Source organism: Monodon monoceros, unplaced genomic scaffold (genome assembly GCF_005190385.1).
Source record: "Monodon monoceros isolate NGI ecotype Baffin Bay Population unplaced genomic scaffold, NGI_Narwhal_1 Super_Scaffold_3, whole genome shotgun sequence".
In the NCBI taxonomy this organism is placed as follows: domain Eukaryota; kingdom Metazoa; phylum Chordata; class Mammalia; order Artiodactyla; family Monodontidae; genus Monodon; species Monodon monoceros.
This window is the reverse complement of record NW_021703780.1, coordinates 79,068,872-79,088,198: the sequence shown is the minus strand read 5'-3', so window position 1 is coordinate 79,088,198 and position 19,327 is coordinate 79,068,872. Positions and strand designations below refer to the sequence as shown.

Below are 19,327 nucleotides of genomic sequence, written 5' to 3'. Positions count from 1 at the left end.
GACAATGGGAACTTAAAATAAGTTTTTATTTGATCCAGAAATTCCACTCCTAGGTATTTATTCAAGAGCAATGACAATATATGTCCACAATAAGATCTGTACATGAATGTCAAAGCAGCCTTAATCACAATGGTTAATGTCCATCAACGGAAGAAAAGCTATACAAATTGTGGTATATTCATACAATGGAATATTAGGAATAAAGTGGAAAGAACTACTGATACATGCTGTAACACTGATGATTCTCACACACACCATATCAAGTAAAAGAAGCCAGACACAAAAAGGATTTATACTGTAAGACTCTACAGAAAGTTCAAGGAAAAGGCAAAACTAACCTGAGTGGGCAGAGTAACTGGGATGGGATATCAGAAAACATTCTAGGGATATGGAAATATTCAATATCATATCAGGGGTGTGGATTACATGAGCATATCCATTCTTCAAAAGTGTACATCTATGATGTGTGCATTTCAACACAGACAAATGTTATCTACAAATATACTATGAAAAATACAGTAGTAATCACAGGGAAGAGTGGGTAGAGATATAGATGAATAAAAATGACAGAATACTGATAACTGTCAAAGCTTGGTGATGAGCACTTTGGGGTTCGTTTACCTTGTGTATGATTTAAGTTTTTCTTAAGTTAAAAAAAAAGTGTGCAAGTAAAGCACGATTATTAAAATTCATATACAGAAGCCAAGAACTAAAGGTCAAAGCGGGCTTCCTATCTCCAGTTAACCAAAGTTAAGTGACACTAATAGTTTGGGATGTAGCTTCTCATTTATCTCAACATACTTAGGTTTAGTTTTGGGTTTTTCTTTCAAGTAAACGTTAGTATACATACAGTTCCAAAACTTGAAATTTTCCCTAAACAATGTCTAGTGATATTTCCATGTTGATCAATATAGATCTGTCATTTCTGACCACTGCATAGTATTTTATAACATTTAACTGTCCCTTGATAGTTGATGTCCAATTTCATCCCTCATAAAACACTATTTTTGTTTAATCAATCATTCTGATACGTAGGAGATTCTAGATATATCATACAGGTAGTAAATATATAATTTCTAAACATACCTAATAACAACGTGGAAGGCTAATGGCCAACATTAACCCTTCATCAGCATAATCATCCTTATAAATGCCCAGTGTTAATATTCAGGAATATCAGAGCACAAAGTTATCTTCCTGTAGGTATCATTCAATAAATCAATCAAAATGAAAATCACAGTATCACATTGGCTTTCACATATCTAGTGAATAATTCTAACACATCACTCAACATTAATTGACTCTGAGCAAATGTTCAATACTTGCATTAAGATTTAATCCTGCTTCCAGGGGTCTGTAAACAATTACTTATGCAGTAGAATTATGGTATCAAGAATTACCGATATATGTCTGACTTACAGAATATAAACATAAGGTCATGAGTATATACAAGTTGTGCCCTATCTTTAAAAAAAAAAAAAAGAACTATTTTTGTTAGCTGGGATTCTTAAATAAAGTTAGAAATACTTTTTAAAGTTTTCTATTTAATTCAAGAAAGTTAAATAAAATCTATCTTTATATAAATATACACACATACATATATACACTGATTCCTTTCCATTTATTTTCCTGGCTTCTTTAATGAACTATGGATCACCCCACAATGCTTATGATAATCATTCAGCAATGGGGACGACTCTTGCTAATGAAACCTGAATTTTCTTTTTGAGTATACAAAGCAAAGGAAGAAGTTCATTTTCAGTTCTTCACAGAATCACTTCCAACATGTTAGGCAGTGTTGATTTAAGTCTTTTAAGGAAACAGCCAAAGAGTAATTGAAGGAGGTGCCTGAGACTCAGAATTTCAAAACCAGAATTCCTGTCAAGAGGTGAGGACTCTGGCACAGGGTCAGGAAACAGATGTTCTCAGTTAGCATTTGCAGGCAACTTTAATCCCTTACAAAATATAATCAGGTTGTGCTTAAGATGTTTTTCTGCAGCTGAGAATGGCTTTAGCAAGTAGAGTTCAGCTGTCTCTCCCACCTACCACTCCCTCCTTCCGTTCCAGCAGCCCAGTTAGCTCGTGACTCAGAAAGCAAAGAAAAATGAGTAACCAATTCCTCAAGAAGTTCTACAATACAGAGTAGACTACTGAATCACCAACTGTCCTTGTTAACTAAGGCACATGCTTATTTATCCAGGTTTTCCTCATTTCTGAAGCAATTTGATTTTTGGTAATAAAGACGTTCTAACTGATGGCTTCCCAAACTCTAAAAAGTAAAAATAAAATTAGATAAATACGATTTAAAAGACTAGCCAAGAGCAATAAACATCTCACCTAACATTCAAAACATCTGTATAGGTACATCCTTTGGGTATTTAGGCAAAATTACAACTTAAAAAGAATCATGAAAAATAAAAAATTTCTATAGTGGTTAGGCTGTGCAGGTAGCTCACTTGCTCCCTCCATCCCTCCCTCCCACCTACCTTCTTTCCTCTCCCAGCATCACCCTCAACCTCCCCAAAATAATCCAGTGGCAGTAAAAACAAATTTGAAAGCAGCCCCATTAACATAAAACGACAACCAGGAGCCTCATCACAAGTGGGGCGCTGACAAAGTTACAGTATGGTCAGAAGGAAGAGGGGCTGGGGGAGCAGAAGAAAAGATGGCAGTAGGCTTGATAAGGGCAGGAAGGTACAGGTGTCTTACTTGTTTACTTCTCATTATCCCCCACTGCCTGGCCCAACAGTGCTCAGTAACTATTTACTGCATGAGTGAATGGAGGAAAGGTAAAGGAATGGAAGAAGAGAAGGCAGGGAAAAAGGCTGGTGGCAGGATTAGGGTAGAACCCAGGTTTTCTGGCTCACAGTCCAATGAATGCTCTCTCCACTCATGAACTATTGCTCTAAAAGTATTCGCTAGAACAGTGCTTTGAGAGCTGAATGATAAGAAAAAAGAAAAATGAGTATCAATTAAATACAAAAGGGAAAAAATACAAAAATAGATCCCATTCATTATATTTGTTAGTGAAGTCAATAAGAGAGAAATATGCGGGTACACACACAAACGCACACACATATACATCCCAAGAAACAGAAACTTTGGAAAGCCACTCTACAAATGCTTCTCCAATTATCTCTTATTCATTTATGATAACAGAAAACAGCATTAAAGCCCAGGTGCTGAGAACTATAAATAATCTACTTTGTACAACTGAAGAAAAGCCATGCTTCCAGAAGAATCATTTCCAGTAGAGTTTAAGGCATCAGATAAATGAGTGTAATAAACTGCCAGAAGACACTGCCCCCACTTTACTGGTTACCTTTTCTTCAAGTTCAGTTACGTGGGTTGAGTACTATTACATAATTTGTCAACCACAGGTAATCAGCGTTTGACCATAATTACAGCACTAGTTTATGCTTATCAGCCAATTAAGAGATTAGGAGAGGGACTTCCCTGGTGGTCCAGGGGTTAAGAATCTGCCTGCCAATGCAGCGGACATGGGTTCCATCCTTGGTCCAGGAAGATCCCACATGCCTCGTGCCTAGAGCCCGTGCTCCGCAACAAGAGAAGCCACTGCAATGAGAAGCCTGTGCACCGCAATGAAGAGTAGCCCCCGCTCGCTGCAACTACAGAAAGCCTGTGCACAGCAACGAAGACCCAACGCAGGCAAAAAAAAAAAAAAAAAAAAAAAGGAGAGAGAGATGAGAGAGACAGAAAAGACTTTAGAATCTGATACAGTTTTTTTTTTAAGATGGGAGAAAACAACATACTAGCTAATTAAAAAAAGGAACAAGAAATTAAAGCAGATTTTATCAGTCAGCCTTGCTACAGTATCAAAACAACCCTCAAATCTCCGGGGCATACAATACACTGTTTTTCCCATTCACATGATATGTCAGCTACAGGGTGGCTGTGGCTGCCCCCAGGCTGTGGCTTTTGCTCCACGTGTCTTCTCGTTCCAAGACCCAATCAGAAGGAACAGACCTTATGAGACATGCCATTCTCAAGGCAACAGGCAGAAGCTACAGGGCTGATAGAAACTTGTTATGCCTCTTAAAGCTCTGTTCAGAACTAGAACACTATCATTAACACACACATTCACGGACCAAAACAAGTCCTAAGGCCAAGCCTGACTATGGGACAGGGAGACACTGCAGATCATTTAACCACAGGCAGGGAAATATAACAGATAATCTTACAGGGAAATAAGCAGAACTGAAAACTATGATATAATTTATCCCACAGATCTTCCAACTTCCATGCCTACTGCTTTTCTCCCCACTGTTGGTAAGTCTAGGCAAAAGCACATATCCACAACCATTAAGGGAATGAAAAAATGAAAAATCCAGGCTCAAAGAAGATCCTGGGAATACAATGACATGAACTCACCCCCCTTTACCCCCACCCCATTTTCAATTTATCTGCTGCAACAAATATAGTTCTGGAGCCTGCAGACAGCTAAACGAAACTGAAGGCTTGGGTTCCTCAGAGTATAGAGGAGGGAACTGGAAAATGTGTTTTTTTAGTTTCTAGGAGCTGGGCTTAGTGCCTAAGGACTAGCGTCTTGGAACTAGCCTAGAACAAGGACTGTAAATTAATGCTTCTAGAAAAAGCCTGGCCCATGGAGACCTTTATGGCCCTTGGGAGGAGGGGGGGGTGGGGCATGTCTCCCGGCTTCATTAGAGGCCAAGACCAAAACTAGACCCTGATGAGCTGACAAGGAAAATATGACAACATGTAAGGAGGCTGAGCATCCAAAGAGACAGTGATCAGTCAGGACAAAGGGAACAAACCCATGGCTAAATATAGTTGTTTGAAGTGAGAGAAACCAATAGGGGTCAGAAAAATAATACGGGAACTTAGGGAGATTTAACCACACCAGAGCAAAGTCTTCCTGCATTGAAAAACAAGACTTTCCAAATAAACAATATATTATATTAACTGAAGGAAAGAATGGATTGTGGCAAAGCTCCAAATTTGTGGTCTGGAAGATCAAATGGAAAAAATAGCTCAAAGCGGCAAAACAGAAATCATGATAGAAAAGATAAGAGACTTGGAAGACAGATTTAATGTGATGAACCGCAGTTCTAGCAGAAGAAAGATGAACAGATACAGGAGAGGCAATAACAGAACACAACAGAAGAAAATTTGCTTGGACCAAAGACCTCAATCTGTAGATTTAAAGAGCTCACTTTACTCTAGACACAGATCTAGGAGTAGCCCTGTAAATTCCTAAACTATATAAGCTTGCATACAAGAATATACAAGCTTGGAGGGAGCAAGAACTTACAGAGGAGAGAATTCAGAGAGACATCAGACGTCTCATCTGCAACACTGGAAGCTACAGCAATAGCTCTAACAGACTACTGAGGAAAAAACGGTAATGCTCAAACACTACACCTGGCAGGTAAAAGAGACGGGTGGATACTCAGAAAATGTACCACCCACAAACCTCATATAGGAAAATATCTGTGAAAGAATTCTGACAAAGAACAAACAGATTAGAACAGAGACCTTCTGGGGGAGGACATCAGAGAGAGCAGAGAGCAGTAGTAAGAAAAAACTTTGTACTTGCACTTGCTTCCTTTCCCTATATCCAGTTTCATGTATCTGTATCAATTCCGCTGAACCTACTAACCATAAGAAAGACAAATGCTGCCAAGGACAACTGTAAATCTAATTCTAGGAAACCATCGATTATAAGGCACACCTTAATTTCAGAGATGTTAAAATGCAAAAACAAACAAAAAACAAAAACCAACCCTGCTTTTTAGAATTATGAAATATGATAGTTTTATATACAGTTTAGTCCAAATGAGTAATTATTAACTGTCCAGCAGCATGTAATAAATTCTAAATCAGAGTTCTTGACACAAATATACAGCAAAGCCATATCTAGTAAGCGCTGAACTGAAAGTATTAAACTAACTCAGGAAAATCTAGGAGGTGAGGGAGGGACTAAAAATAGGAGTAAAAGTATCCTAAAGATCTCAGCTAGGTATGGGGTAGAGTGAAATATTCTCAAGTTCTCACCTTACTGAGGAGGGGTGGACGGAGGAGGTATAAAAATGAGCCAATCATATTAAAGTCAAGTTGGTGGGGAGAAATCACTAGCATCTCATTTTCAAATAATGGTATGTAAGTATCTCCAATGATGAGTACAGAAAAGAAAAGGTAATTATTAATAGGATGGAAATGTATAGCAATTTTTAAAGTACAAACAACAACAACAAATGCAAAATAACTTGATCAAACCAGCAAAAATTTAAAAAGGAAATAGAAACCACAAGTTAAACTACATAACAAACAAAGCAAGTTAAAAGAAAAACTATTTATACAAGTGAAGAAAGAAAATTATTCCATTAAAAGACCAAGTTATATTCTGTTTAAAATAAAACAAAATGATAAAGAAGTGCTTAAAATAAAAGGATAGGCAGAGGAATTAGGTTTAGAAGGTTAAAATGACTAAATGGTATCTTTTTAAGTGTCCCTAAGTAATGATAAAAGCTATGATTTATGAAGAAGACATCTTATAAACCTATACCCAACCAAAACCTTAGCAGTTAAATGAATAAAAAACAAACTAGATAGGGATGCCTGCTGTCAGCAATATTAGTGAACATTCCTTAACGGGTGTGGGGAACACAGTAAGACATGAAAATACAATAACTGGTAGGAACACAAGAAAAAGAGGGGAGGAAAGGAGAAGGAAAAAGAACTCTTTTTACTCACATGCCACAGAAAACCCAAGAGTTTCTAGTAAAACAGTTCTAGGTTTAATCAGAAAATTGGGTAATATGGCTGGTTGCTGAGAAAATTAAAAAGTCAGTATCTTTTAAAACTATTCTATCGATAAGCTCCTAAAAAGAAAAGGGGGGTAGGGGGCCTCCATTCACAACAGTAACAAAAACTAGAAAATACCTAAGGATAAATTCAAAAAAGGGGCATATGACATATAATATACGAACAGAATTATGAAATTATATCAAAAGACATCAAACAAGGTCTGAAAAAATGTAGAAATTATACTGTATTCTTGTCAGTTCTCCCAGGCTTAATACATATATTTAATATTCTTTCAGTTATAAAACTATCCTTTAAAAATTGTATACTGATCTTAACATTTATATAGAAGAAAATATACACATGCATAGCCAAGGATATTTTGAAAAAGAAGAGCAAGGGGGAAGCAGAATTCAGGTTCAGATATCAGAATATACTATAAAGCTACTTCAAACAAATAAATACATTATTAGTCTAAAAGTAGATAAAACTATTAACACAACAGAATAGTGAACCAAGTAATAAATTTCAACACATATGAGAATTTAATTTATGAAAAGGTAGAGAAAGGTGCTAGCATAATACACTATGGGTAACTAGAAGAAAACAGAACCCCATCTTACTCCAGGTACAAAATATAAACACTAGACCAAAGATGCTGCTATACTAGAGCTCATCAATGAATTCGGTAAGGTTGCAGGATACAAAATAAAAAGAAATCTCTTGCATTTCTATAAACTAACAACAAAAGATCAGAAAGAGAAATTAAGGAAACAATCCCATTTACCATCACATCAAAAAGAATAAAATACCTAGGAATAAGCCCACCTTAGGCACAAGAACTGTACTCTGAAAACTATAAGATAACTGATGAAAGAAATCAAAGATGACACAGATGGAAAAATATACCATGTTCTTGGATTGGAAGAATCAATACTGTCAAAATGACTATATTACCCAAGGCAATCTGCAGATGCAATGCAATCCCTGTCAAATTACCAACAGTATTTTTCACAGAACTAGAACAAAAAATTTTAAAATTTGTATGGAAATGCAAAAGACCCAGAATAGCCAAAACAATCCTGAGGGAAAAAAAAAACAAAAAAACGGAGCTTGAGGAATCAGGCTCCCTAACTTCAGACACAAAACTGGCACACACACAAAAAATATATAGATCGATGGAACAGGAGAGAAAGCTCAGAAATAAACCCATGCACCTAGGGTCAATTAATCTACAACAAAGGAGGCAAGAATATACAATGGAGAAAAGACAGTCTCTTCAATAAGTGGTGCTGGGAAAACTGGACAGCAACATGTAGAAGAATGAAATTCAAACACTCCCTAACACCATACACAAAAATAAACTCAAAATGGATAAAAGACCTAAATATAAGACAGGATACTATAAAACTCTTACAGAAAAACATAGGCAGAACACTCTTTGAGATAAATCACAGCAATATCTTTTTGAATATATCAATTTCCTAGAGTAATGAAAATAAAAACAAAAATAAACAAATGGGACCTAATTAAACTTAAAAGCTTTTGCACAGCAAAGGAAACCATAAAGAAAACGAAAATACAACCCACAGAACGGGGGAAAATATTTGCAAAGAAAGTGACCGACAAGGGATTAATCTCCCAAATACATAAACAGCTCATGTAGCCCAATATCAAAAAAACCAAACAACCCAATCAACAAATGGGCAGAAAACCTAAATAGATATTTCTCCAAAGAAGATATACAGATGGCCAAAAGGCACATGAAAAGATGCTCAACATCGTTAATTATTAGAGAAATGCAAATCAAAACTACAGTGAGGTTTCACCTCACACCGGCCAAAATGGCCATCCTCAAAAAGTCTACAAGCAGTAAATGCTGGAGATGGTGTGGAGAAAAGGGAACCTTCCTACACTGCTGGTGGGAATGTAAATTGGTACAACCACTATGGAGAACAGTATGGAGGTTCCTTAAAAAACAAAAAATAGAACTACCATATGATCCAGCAATCCCACTCCTGGGCATATATCCAGAGAAAACCATAATTCAAAAAGCTACATGCACCCCAATGTTCACTGCAGCACTATTTACAATAGCCAAGACATGGAAACAACCTAGATGTCCATCATCAGAGGAATGGATAAAGAAGATGTGGTACATATATACAATGGAATATATTCAGCCATAAAAAAGAATGAAATAATGCCATTTGCAGCAACATGGATGGACCTAGAGATTAACATACTACACGAAGTAAGTCAGATAAAGACAAATATCATATGATATCACTTATATGTGGAATCTAAAAAGATGATAAAAATGTACTTATTTACAAAACAGAGACTCACAGACTTCGAAAACAAACTTACGGTTACCAAAGGGGAAAGGTGGCGGGGGGAGGGAGAAATTAGGAGGTTGGGATTAACATATACACACTACTACATATAAAATAATCAACAAGAACCTACTGTATACCACAGGGAACTCTACTCAATATTCTGTAATAACCTATATGGGAAAAGAATTTGAAAAAGAATGGATATATGTGTGTGTGTATATGTATGTGTGTATGTGTGTGGGGTGTGTGTGTGTATATATATATATATATATATATATACACACACATATATCTATAAAACACTGAACCACTTTGCTGTACACCTGAAACTAACACAACATTGTAAATCCAACATACAATATAAAATAAAAATTAAATTAAAAATTTTTGTTTTGATAAAAACCCTGCAAAAAAAAACAAAAACAAAAAACTAAGAGACCTTAAACCCAGAAGCTACAAATGAGAAGACAGGCATATTTACTATAAAAAACATTTTAAATTTCTATAGCAAACAACAGAAAATGCAAAAGAACAGACAAAAGATTTAGGGGAAATATTTCCAATATGGAAGACACAGGCTTAATATTCACAAATACCAAGAACTCTTACAAACTGACAAGATGAGCACCCAGGAAAAAAATGGCAAAGGACAAAAAAGAAGCAAATTCACAGGAGAGTAATTCCCAGTGGTCAGTTCAGCCAACAAATAAACAAGACGACAAACTCAGAGAAATGCAAACTGAACTATGAAGGAGGTATCACTGAACATAAACCAGATCTGCAAAATTGTTAAGATCTGTTCCTGCTGCAGACAGGAATGCAAGGGAAAGGGTCCTCTCAGACATTCCTTGTGGATGTGTGAATTGCTAGTTTTAAAAGAATATTGTAATATAGAAACAACTATTTAAAAACATAACTTTAGATACAGCAAACCCAATCCGAAAAATTCATCCCACAGAAATAAAGCATTTCTGTTCAGGGATGTTTACTGCAACACTGTTCATAGTGACTAATGTCTAGAAGCAAACTACGTGAATGCCATTTAACAGGGAACGAGGTGGATTCATGAAAATAATCCCCTACCAGGAAACAGTAAGTAGCCATTTAAAAGAATGAATCAGAACTCTAATGGCTGACATGAAGGGTCTTCTTTAGCTATTTTTTAAAAGAAAGAAAAACAAAACATAGAAAAATATGTATCATGTAAGCCATCTTTTATAAAGTGTAAAACACATATGTTTTGAATACATGAAGAAAACATTATAAAATTTAAAAAGAAAAGGTAAAAATTACAAAGATATACCAGGACAGGATGTCTGAGATGTCAGGAAAAGTAGTATGGAATTTATCCTGTGTCACCTTGGAGCCCTACTGCCTACCACAAACAGTGAACACATTTCAAGCATTCAAAAAATGTTTTCGAGAAAACAGAGAGAGAGAAAAAAAAAAAAAAAAAGGCTGGCAGTGGAGGGAAAACCAGGGCAGGATTCTACTGCTAGGACAGGAAATTTACAGGATGATGAGCATCTTGTAAGGCCAGAAATTAAGAAAATACTCAAAACCAAAAAAACAAAAAACAAAGCCCCAACACTCACATTGAACAGGGTATGTCAGAGGGACAAACGAGCCAAGGGAAAGAGTACCCAATAGTTCAAACTAGAACAATTCAAACAGTAAAATAAATATAGTAGTATTGGGTCAGAATCCGAAGTATAAAATAAACATCCAGGAATCATACTAATAAATGATTGAATAAATGATTAAATTAGGGAGAAGAGACAAACCTGTACAGAAGAATTCCAAATAATTCATGTAGATGCCCTGCCCTCAAGAAGGTGGAGCATAAGTCCCTACTCCTTAAGTGTGGGCTGCACACAGTGACTTCCTTCTAAGGAGGACAGTGTGGGAAAAGGAAAGAGTAACTTCCCAGTGGAGAAACCCTATATGTAGACAAGCACTACCTCAGCCAGGTGGTCAACGTCAACATGAACAGTGATAAGTCAAGTAGGTAGTATGTACCCTAACATCAGTCTAAGCATGAGACAAATCCCAACAGACAGGCATTCTACGACCAGAGGAGTTGACCAGAACTCCTCAAAACTGTCAAGATCATCAAAAACAGTCTTAGAGACTGACACAACCTAGAAGAGCCTACAGAGACATGAAAACTAAACGTAATGTGATATCCTGGAATTAGGTAGAAACTAAGGAGACTTGAATCAAGGATAGACATTAGTTAACAACAATGTACCGCTATTAGTTCATTCATCACAGCCAATGTACCATACCGATGTAAGATATTAATAACGGGAAGCTATACAGGGTATATGGTAACTCTATAGTATCTTGGCGATAATTCTCTACAACTAAAACTGTTGCAAAAAATAAAGTGTCAGAAATAGAACAAAGTCACAGAAATATCTACCACACTTAAAACACTTCTGACACCGTATGTGTGAGGTTTTATTCCCACACGAGCAATTCTCTGTGAAACCAGCTGAGTGTCCTATAATTCAATTGGATTCAACTCCAGGTAGTTAAAGCAGAAAACCCCACGTTAAGGGGTCAGCCCCACAAGACTGCCCTCCACTTCAGACGCCAACTGCAAGTAAAAAGGTGGGTCCTCAGATTACTTACACCTTCTGTCCAACTTGGCTGCAAACTGGAGGTTTCCGTGACACACACCCACCCTACCCGCACCCCACCCGGCCTCGGATTCAATCATTTGCTAGAACAGCTCACAGGCCTCAGAAAAACACTTCTGTTCAGACATATGAACAGGCAGATGAAGAGATACAAAGAGTGAGGTCGCCAGAGTCTTGAGCTTCTGTTCCTATGGAGCTGGGGTGCACCACCCTCATGCTACGTGCATGTGTTCAACCTGGAAGCTCCCCAAAGCCCATACTTTGGGGTTTATGGAGGTTACATCATAGAGTCATGACGCGTCATTAGCTTAAGCCTCCAGTCCCTCTCTACTCCCCGGAGGATGGAGTGTGAGGTGGAAAGTTTCAAGCTTTTAATCATGGCTTGGTCTTTCTAGTGACCACCCTTATCCAGGAGCCCACCAGGAGTTGCCTCATTAGAACAAAAGACACTCCTATCACCCAGGAAATTCTAAGGGATTTAGAAGCTCTTGTGAACCGGGGTCAAAGACCAAATATTATGGGGCTTCCCTGGTGGTGCAGTGGTTGGGAGTCCACCTGCCAATGCAGGGGACACGGGTTCGTGCCCCGGTCTGGGAGGATCCCACGTGCTGCGGAGCGGCTAGGCCCATGAGCCTGTGCTCCGTAACGGGAGAGGCCACAGCAGTGAGAGGCCCGCGTACCGCAAAAAAAAAAAAAAAAAAAAAAAAGACCAAATATTAGAACAAAAGATGCTCTTAGTGTTCTTACTACTTACAAACATGTAAGGGTTTTAGGATCTCCATGCCAGAAACCACGGACTGTGACCAAAATATATATTTTCTATTACTTCACACCTGCCTACTCAACATTTGCATGTGGATGCCTAACAGACATCTTAAATTGAGCGCGTCCAAACTCAACCCCTGATCTTCCTCCCAAACCTACTCTACCTACAGTTTCTCCCATCTTAAAGGAACTATAAAAGTCTAATTGTATAGGCCAACTGGATGGACCTTGGAATCATCTTTGATGGCTCTTTTCCTCTCACAAACCACATCCTTTTCAGGCCAACTTACTGGAATCTCCTAAAGTCAGGAACAGACTGGAAGATTAGGAGAAAGTAGGAAAGTTAAAGATGGGGTAGGGGTGGGGTATCTTAATGAATCAAAATCCCTTGAACAGCATCTGGTATATAGCAGGTCCTCAATAAATACTTCTTAAATGTATGAACATATCTCAGAAAAACATACTAAAATAGAAGGATAAATGCCATACCTCTTTATTATGGAAGCTGACTTAACAATCACCATCTAAATCAATGTTAAAATAAAGGAAAAAATAATGGAACAATTTTCCACAAAATATTAAAACTCATTGTCTTTTAGTGGTTTTCTTCTTTCAACTTACTTATATTTTAAAATGTAATAAATATACAATTCCTTTATAACGAAAAATTCCTTGAAAAACCTTAATGGAAACTCATCTCAATTTTGTCTAACACATTCACTCTTGGAAGGAAGGGGTGTGGAAATGGGAAAAAAAAAGGGGAACTTTTTAAAAGCAAATTCACTACAATGTTCTTCATTATTAAACTGGCATACAATACCGCTTGCTCCTGGGGAAAAAAATTTAGTACCACTCAGACACATAAAATTTCAATGGCTTTATAAAAATTATTTGGTTTACAGATGTAGAGTTTTAAGAAAAGGAAGAGGTTCTTAAGTAAGACATGTTTAAAAAAATCTACAGAGGAACCCCAAAAGGAGGAAGTGTGGAAAAACAAATTATAGCATACACAGAAATTAAATATGAAGAAAATCTTTTGCAGAGAATTTTAGAGGAAACAATTTTATCATAATGACCATTGACAAGATGGAATTTCAGTTTAAGAATCAAAAAATTTCCTTCATTTCCATCTTTAAAATCAAGGTAAGAGTAATAACGGCAAACCGTTAGTGGTCACTATGTGCCAGGCACCGTTTGAGGCACTTTATATACCTTAAAAATAGGTTATAATATATTACTAATTCTAATGCAGCTTTTAAAAAAACTGCACATATTTTGGGTTTTAACAAGGTTAGCCAAAAGAAAACAATATTGTAAATCACCTGCTCATAGGGTAATTTTTCCTTAAAGATATGCTTTTCTCATAATCCAGTAAGAAAATGTTAATATTTTCTTAAAACATTTTAAACGGGGCCATTTAGACAACAAATGGGAAATTAAAATATAAATGCAAATACTTATAAAAGAATACCTTGTAAGAAGAAACATAATGGTGTTTCATTGACACACAATTTTATTGATTAAACAATGTATAATACTCTTATAAAGACACCTAAGCTATTTCTTGAACACCGAGTTTTCTTTAAGGTAAAAATTCTGTAATGTAGTAGATGACTTCAGCAGCTTTAGATGAATGGAAGTTTTGTTAAATAGGAAACATAAGTGTGTCAGATGGCAAACCTTTTAGAGTCCCATGATTAAAGGACACAGGATAACAATGAATCATCTGAAAACATGTGAGCTGTTCAGGAATATATATAAGCCACAGCTGATCTCCTACTTATTGGTAGGTAATGCATTAGACCACATGTGCCGGGTTTAAAACCACAAAGGTCTAACACTGATTCACATGGGGAACGCCTCTTAGAAACAGGTTTTCACATTAAATAAAACTTCAGAGGAAAAAGGGTTGAAGTCCAACTATAAAGAAAAACGTTTGCTATGAAGTAAGTCATTCTTTGAATTGTCATCTTAATAGGACTTTTATTCTCTTTCCATACCATTACTGAAAGAATGCAACGTCATCACAATGCTAAAAAAGAACATACTTAAAAGAATCTGTGAAAACTTTTCTTCCTAATTAAAATGTAATCATAAGAGACAAGGAATGACCAAATACTACAAGAGAATAAAACATACTTTCATAGAATATTTACTAAGTATTTCAAATTCCTAATAAAGCACAGTACATTTATTAATATAAATCCAAGGCATATTACCTTTATTACGTGTTTTTTCAATTTGACACAACAAAAGATTTTATTACATGTTAACACCTTTACTTTCTTGATGACTAAACCATTACTTGCCTTGCCATCAATAAATTAAATGAGAAAGAAATGAATGGAAAGGATGGTCAGGACAGAATGAACTAAAAACAAAAACAAAAAAAAAACTAAGAGACTTTTAAAAAGTATAAGTCTTTTATGGAAAAACTTTTAAGTAAAACAGAATATGAAAGTTCAAGAAGTCTTAGTTTAATTCTATCTCCATGAACACTGTGAACATCTACTGAAGGCCCATTAAGCATCCATTGCTAAGCTAAACCCCAGGGATACAAGGATAATTAAAACAAGGTCTTTGACCTCAAGGAGGCTCCATTCTAATGGTATTTTTTCTTCTAAGAACTAAATAAAAGAGATGTTACTCTACCGAATAAAGTCACTGGCTCCATTTCCCATGACTATCCCAGGGCCTGGTCCATTGTGGGCACTTCATAAATGATCACTGAAGCAACTGAGCTGAATGGAGCACAGCTAGAAAGGTCAACAGCATATAGGTAGAGGGTGACTGACTCCCTTTCTTAAAAGTTGACCTTTCTCGACTTCCAAAGCTGAGAAAACAATAAGATGGAGGTTAAAGTTTTGGGCCCCCTCCCCGACCTCCAACACCACAAAATGGTGGAATCAACTCTTTCCAAGAAGTTTCTTCTCTGAGTACCAGTTCAGTGGTGCCCCTTGGTAGGAAGAGTCAGATGATTTTGGACCACAGGAAGGATTACCAGCCTATTTCAGGTACTAGTTTAATAACAAAGATGAGAACTGGTTTTGCCTCCATGTTTTTCAAGTGTTACCTGTATACTAGAAAAACAAGAAAGTTGAACAGATGACACTGAAGATTTGTCTAGTAACTGCATTTCAGTTTTGGTCTAAAAAATAAGAAAGAATTCACAAACAAGTAACTTTACAAAAAATTTCACAGAAAAAGGGAAAGGAGATGGGGGGCAGTATACATTGCTTGGGGGAGTTGTAAATCAATACTATTATTCTTACATAAATAATTACATGTCTTTAGTATATATGTTTGTATATGTGTAAGTACATATGTGTATAAGTGTACCTGTATATATGTGTATAAGACTCTTTAAGACACTTAATGTAGGCAGGATGAAATACCATTTTCTACTTGTATAAGCTACAAAGCTGTGCTGAATCTGCAGAACTATCCAAGAATTTGCTAGTTTTATTTTCTAAAATAAGGAAAATATTCAGTGGAATCTTTTTATAGTTCATTTTTTCAGTGTAAAGAATTACATTGAAAGAGAGAGAGAGAGAGAGAGAGAGTGTGTGTGTGTGTTTAAGGGAAGGTGTGAGAAAGGCAGAGAGCCTTATCGGTGGTGACCTTACTCACCATTTGTCAATCTATTCCTGTGATCTGACCAAGCCAATGTGACCAAATTTGTTTGTTTGTTTATTTTAAATGCAGGCAGGGCCAACAAAGGTGAAGTAGGCAGGGGTCTGGGCTATAGGTCTCCTTCCCAACAACCTCTTTAGCAGGTGATATTTACAATGAAAAGACACCTTAAACGGAATTTGAAAATAGACACTTATTAGCAATCAGTGACTTAAAAAAAAAAAAGGTTGAACAACCTAATTTGTAAGTTTGGTAAAGTTTCCACTGTCAATAAGTCCAAGGTGAGAGCAACAATGTCCACTGTTAACTTCAGGTGACAGAACCCTCCTTTACGTGGTGAGACACAGAACCAGCAAGGGTTCTTTACGTTAACAAATCCTCCAGTACAGGTTTAGATGGTAATATCCGAAGTCCTTGCCACAGCTACTTCTGTAATGTGGACTCCTGATCAGGGTCCTTCAAATGCAAACTATTATTGTCATATATTTAATAAGTTAACCATCTTACAGTGCAATGAGAGTTAACTTGTACAGGTACACACATATTATACTATATTTAGAAGTACTTTTCAACAAATTACACATAATACAACACTTGAAGTAATGGTCTCTACAAAATAACTTAAGTAGAACTAAAGAAAGACCCAATCCTCAAAACAATAAATTCTCAAAGATTTGATTTCAGTTTTCAAATCAGGCCCACTGATTCCACCAAGCCCTTGTGACCCCCGCTACTATCACCTAGGATCCCAACCCTCAGGACCTGAGAACAGTGTCAAAAGTGATGTGGAAACCAGAAACCAGACACAAAAGGCACGGTCAACACTTGTGCATACTGGAAAAGTTACCAGACACCCGAAGATATTTATAGTCTTAAAATCCAAATGACTGCAACAAATGTAACATCCTCTTAAGAAAATGCAACTGTGAAGAAAAAAGAATGACACAGCATTCATCAGAGGGGAACATTTATAGACTTCCTACAAGATTCAAGGCCCCACGTGGAAGTGAAGATGAGCAGGGGCACAAAACTCTAAGTGTTAAGAGGAGACCTCAGGCAGGGGCAACCAACTGTACCAGCTGATGGAAGATGCAGGCCAGGCTGTGAAAAATGGAGAGTGTTTTGAAAGGTGAAGGTGGGGAGTGGGATCTTCTGGCAGAGGAACAAACTAGAAAAGCACAGATAAGGAAAAGCCCTCGAGGAGCAGTAACTCATGTAGGTTAGCTGGCAGGTAGGGGATAAGGACTAGGGGCGTATACAGATGGGGCCTGTGTAGGCTGGGGCCCAGCCGAAGGGCACCGTGAAGAACAGTCTGAAGAGTTTTGACATCAAACAGTAGGCTCTGGGGAGAATTCAATCAGTGTGAGCTGGAAAGGGACTTAGGAACAGGGGTGCTTTAGGAAAAGACCAGTTAGGAGGTCGCTGCAACAGTGTGGAAGTGAAGCGGGTGGGAGACTGAACTAGGCTAGAAAGAGTAAGAAGTGGAGACAGCAATAGGGGTGAAAGGCCTTACGGAAGAGCAGTGGATGGGGCTTTGGTAACTGAACATGAGCGCTGACAGAGAAGTCAAAGATGAGATCAGTAGCGGACACTGGTGAAACGAGGGACCAGGAGCTTGAAGCTTGGGCTACAGTCCGTCTTTCCCATTAGCAGGATCTGTGACCTTGAGGTCTTTGTTTCCTTGTCTATAAAGTAAGACTACTAGACATCAAGGTCTCACAAGTCCTTTACAACATTAAAGTTTTAGAATGCCAAGGTTCCAAGGTTTTAAAATCATTTTTTGAAGCACCCGTGATTCCACAGATAACTGGAATGTCCTCTGTTTCAGTAGATCACCTCTTGACTACCTTGTCTGCCCCTTGTACCCCAGAGTTAAACTGATTGTAGATTATTATTTTAGTTTAACTGATTTCTGGATTGCAACAGGGTTATTAGAAAGAGCAAAAACTATGGAGCCAAAGAGATTCTTGCTAAAATCCAGATCTGCCAAATGAACCTGTGAAGTTACTCGACATAAGCCTAAGCCTCAGTATTTAATCCACAAAAGAGAGGCACTTCCTGGAAGGACGAGAGATATAAAGAGCTGGGCATCATGTTTGGCTGGCAGGAGATAGCAATTAATGGTAGCTTCCCTACAGACGGCTCTACAGGTGACCTTATTTTAAGGTTTTTATCTTTCCACTTTCCCTCACTACTACTGTCATGCAAGATACCTTACTAAAAAAAAAAAAAAAAGGAGAAAAGGTTTTATTACCATATTACCATAATCTGTGGCGTCTGCAAATTTTTGCAATATTGGACATTCCATTAACAATTACAGGGCTCGCAAAGCTGCTGGCCAACCCAAACAGATGTTTTCTTTAAAAATCCATCAGAAATGTCTCTCTCTAGCCCAGACAGCTTGTCTAACTCCTGATCCATACATCCAACTGCCCACTCAGCATCTCCACTTGACCATCTCACAGGCAACTCAAAGTCAGTATGTCCACAATCTATCTCATAGTTTAACGTCCCAACCTCCAAGCCCATCCTTCTCCTGGGGTCACTACCTCGGTCAACACGGACACTATACAACCACATGATCGTGCCAGACACCTGGCAGTCATTCTTGGCACCTCCTTTGTCTTCACAAGCTATTAGCCAATCCTGATATGTCAATCTGCTCTCCTGGATATCTCTTCAACCTATTTCTCTCCACTGCACCCCTAATCCAAGCTAACATTACCTTTCACCCGAACAAATGCAACAGCCTGACTTATCTCCCTCCTACCTCTTTCTCATTCCCGCACCACAAACAATTTCTGAGAGGAACCAGAGGCAGCATTAGAACAGCAGATCAACAAAAAAAACAAAAGTGGTCACCTTCCACATAAAGCTTTCAAAGATCTATTATTTTTAGGATAAAATAAAAGATCATTCCACGGCCTTCAAGGCTCTGCATGAACTGGCTCATTTTAAGCCACCTGACCCTGCTCCGCGCTCTAAGCCACACTGGCCTCACCCACTGAGAACCTTCATACGTGATCCCCCCTGTTTAGACTGTTCAGTCTTCGCCGAACGCCTTTTCATCCAACTACTATTCATACCTTGGACCTCAGACCCAAAAGCACCACCTCCAGGAAAATACCAGTAACTGATCCCAGATTAGATCAGGTGCCC

At 37.6% G+C, this 19,327-nt stretch overlaps 1 protein-coding gene across 3 annotated transcripts in view; it reads right to left on the bottom strand.

Moving 5' to 3' along the window:
* SLC25A26 (solute carrier family 25 member 26) overlaps positions 1-19,327 on the bottom strand; it is a 143,127-nt gene that overhangs the window by 43,433 nt on the left and 80,367 nt on the right. The gene's annotated exons all lie outside the window — the stretch shown is intronic.